Source organism: Aethalodelphis obliquidens, unplaced genomic scaffold (genome assembly GCF_003676395.1).
Source record: "Aethalodelphis obliquidens isolate GAN/ISIS:26980383/991018 unplaced genomic scaffold, ASM367639v1 scaffold81, whole genome shotgun sequence".
Lineage (NCBI taxonomy): Eukaryota > Metazoa > Chordata > Mammalia > Artiodactyla > Delphinidae > Aethalodelphis > Aethalodelphis obliquidens.
This window is the reverse complement of record NW_020838025.1, coordinates 1,383,034-1,386,438: the sequence shown is the minus strand read 5'-3', so window position 1 is coordinate 1,386,438 and position 3,405 is coordinate 1,383,034. Positions and strand designations below refer to the sequence as shown.

The following is a 3,405-nucleotide window of genomic DNA, read 5'->3' as shown; positions in this document are numbered from 1 at the left end:
GCTGGAAAAAACAGGAATTTGTGATTGCTGTGAATATCACTGAGTTGCTGAATAATCACTCTTAAACCAAACTGTCTCCTGACATCTTGTTAACTGAGATTATACATTTACTGATGCTTTAATAATTGGAGCTAGTGTTGCAGATAACCCTCATTGTTTATGAGGTAAAATACCTGTTGTTTGGGAGAAGCAAAATGTCACTAGCAATTAGCAGAAAATTTTCTAAAACAACATTTTCATGTGGAACTTCATAGGGAAGGGAATGAACATTGGGATGGACAATATCCTCAAACAAGATTCCTATAGCAAATATAGAGGTAGGTTTGATAATACTTTTATGAGAACATAGACCCAAAAAGAAACTCCATGAGAGCAAACCATCAGGGCTATGCAATCTAGACACGTTTTAGTCATTATTTAAGTGAATAGTACAGATACTATCCATTTTATGGAAAAGGAGGAGCCTGGTGAAAACTCTGCTGAGCAGATAAAACATCCCACGTGCACATGGCCTTCGAACAGGAGGATTGGCAGGAAAACACAATAATCAACATTTATTACCACGAACCTTACTCTTAAGTCTTAACACCAGAGACAGAGGTTTGTTCAAACTTTATTGAGGCAACTTGGGGTTATCGGTTATCTAACTTCCTTCCTGCAGTGAGAAGGGAAGCAAGTCTACTTCTTCACTTGCTTTGTTGGTTCCTAGAGGGAACTTAAGAATGAATGCTATAAACTGGAAAATATTTACTGAAAGAAACCTCTAAAGCACTTTCATCAGATCATGAAGTGGATAAAAAATCTCAATCATATGTTAGAAAGGAGTTAAAAGGAACTATCAACTTTTTTCAACACTCCAGACACATCTGAAAATGAGGTAATACAGCGCGCGCTCCAAGCCAGCGAGAGGGCGAGCGGCGGTGCCTGCCGCTTGCTGCCTGGGCCGCCGCTGAGCCAGTGCGCGTGCGCGTGCGCGGCGGCAGCCTCCGCGGAGACCCGGAACGCACACGCGAGCGAGCGAGCGGAGCGGAGCTGGGCGCTAAGTGAAGCCGGACCTTAGCGGTAACGGGGACTACGAGCGGCTGCTGCAGCGGGCGCGGCTGGCCGCGCATGTGGAGCGCTGCGACGACAAGGCCTCCGCCATGAAGGCGGTGACCGAGCTCAACGAACCTCTCCCTAGTGAAGACCGAAACCTCCTCTCCCAGGCCTACAAGAACGTGGTCGGTGCCCAGCGGTCTTCCTGGAGGGTTAGCAGCAGCATCGAGCAGAAAACCATGGCCGACGGGAATGAGAAGAAACAGGGGAAGGTTAAGGCTTACCAGGCGTAGATCGAGAAGGAGCTGGAAACGGTGTGCAGCGTCGTGCCGGCTCTGCTGGACAAGTTCCTCATCAAGAACTGCACTGAGGGCTTCCCTGGTGGCGCAGTGGTTGAGAGTCCGCCTGCCGATGCAGGGCACACGGGTTCGTACCCCGGTCCGGAAAGATCCCACATGCCGCGGAGCGGCTGGGCCCGTGAGCCATGGCCGCTGAGCCTGCGCGTCTGGAGCCCGTGCTCCGCAACGGGAGAGGCCACAACAGTGAGAGGCCCGCGTACCGCAAAAAAAAAAAAAAAAAAAAAAAAAACTGCACTGATTTCCAGTGTGAAAGGAAATGTCCTCTACTTGAAGATGAAAGGCGACTACTTCCGCTACCGGGCAGAGGCAGCTTCCGGCGAGGAGAAAAACAGTGTGGTCGAAGCTCCGGAGGCCGCCACGAGGAAGCCTTCGAAATCAGCAAAGAGCACATGCAGCCCACGCACCTCGTCCAGCTGGGCCTGGCGCTCAACTTCTCCGTGTTCTACTATGAGACCCAGAAAGCGCCGGAGGAGCCCTGCCTCTAGCCAAACAAGCTTCCGAAGATGCCGCAGGCGAGCTGGACACATTAAACGGGGATTCCTATAAGGACTCCACGCTCATCATGCATCTGCTGTGAGACAACCTCACCCTCCGGAGGAGCGACCAGCAGGACGAGGAAGCCGGAGAAGGGCCACGCGGGCGCCTCGGCCCGACGCCTACCCGCACCCCAGCACCACCGCCCCTTCCTCGCTCCAGTCACTCCGTAGCTAGTGCTGAACCTATCTGTATGGCAGGACAGCTACTCGGATCTACTCAGATCTGCTCTCCGCTCCCCCGGGAAGCAGTTCCGGACAGATTCATGGGCATTGCGGGACTGACGGTTTGCTGTGAGCCCACGGGAGCTTTCTTTTCCGATTGTGCAGACAGGTGCGTTCTGAAGGAGGCATTTTACTCTGCCTGCCAAGCTAAGTGAAATGCAGGTGAAAGCAATGGGGAGGTTAGAAGGGAGGATGAGCCGACACAGGCTGCAGTCGGTGTTTAAACAGTTCATTTAAAACAAGCTGATAGTGTTTTATTAAAGCAGTAAATCTGTGCATGCATAAATGAATTCACCCCTCCCACCTCTTTCTTCAGCTGATGGAAAACTGTTAAGGGAAGCTGAGATGGAGAGACCACTTGCTCCTTTCCATCAGCTTAATAATAAGCTGTTTAACGTGAGGTTTCAGTAGCGCCTTGTTTTGCCTCTTTAAATTATGAGGTGCACAAGCCTTCTTTTCAGTGCGACGCAGCTAAAGTTTTGATATCTGTAACTTTTTTTTTTGGTTACTATTGTTTAAGAATCATGGATTTATGTTTTCTAACTCTTTGGCTATCGTCCTATGTGTCAGCCCATGTCAATCAAAATCGGTGATTATGAAATGCCAGACTTCTAAATTAAATGTTTTGGAATTCATTGGGTAAGTAAGTGCTGCTTTGGGGGTATTTAAGAAGAAGAAGAAAATGAGATAAGAACCTTAGATGGTTCAGTCTAGAATGTTAATAAGATTCCCTTTGTATCGCAGTGTCTCACACAGTTTATTAAAAAGTTATTTATTGTTGAAATGAGACTACAGTTGACTCTTAAACAATACAGGTTTGAACTGTGAGGGTCTACTTATACACAGGTTTTGTTCAGTAAATACATGCTACAGTACTACTTGACCCTGATTGGTTGAGTCCACGGACCTGGACCCCCAGATAGGGAGGGCAGACAGTGAACTTACATGTAGATTTTGGACTGTGCAGGGGTCAGCGCCCCTAACCGCCTCCCCACCCCGAGTTGCTCTGGGGTCAACTGTAGTTAGTTAAAGACTAGTTACTCTGAAAATATTGCAGATAATATGGTTCGTAGAGAGCTGCAATCCCTTATTTATTTTCTGGAAGTCCCTTTTGAATTCTTCCAAGAAAAAACTAATCTTTTGTTTTCTCTACACAGCTCCCCATCTAATCCTAACCTAGCTCATAGGTCAGGATTGTTCCATTCAGTAAGCCTTAAGAGAGCACATGCTTAGTGCCAGATGCCGTGACCAGT

General features: G+C 48.3%; 1 pseudogene; it reads left to right on the top strand.

The window, feature by feature from the left end:
- Positions 1 to 1,052: 1,052 nt before the first annotated feature.
- On the top strand, positions 1,053 to 2,753 carry LOC113612707 (14-3-3 protein eta-like; annotated as a pseudogene).
- Positions 2,754 to 3,405: the final 652 nt, after the last annotated feature.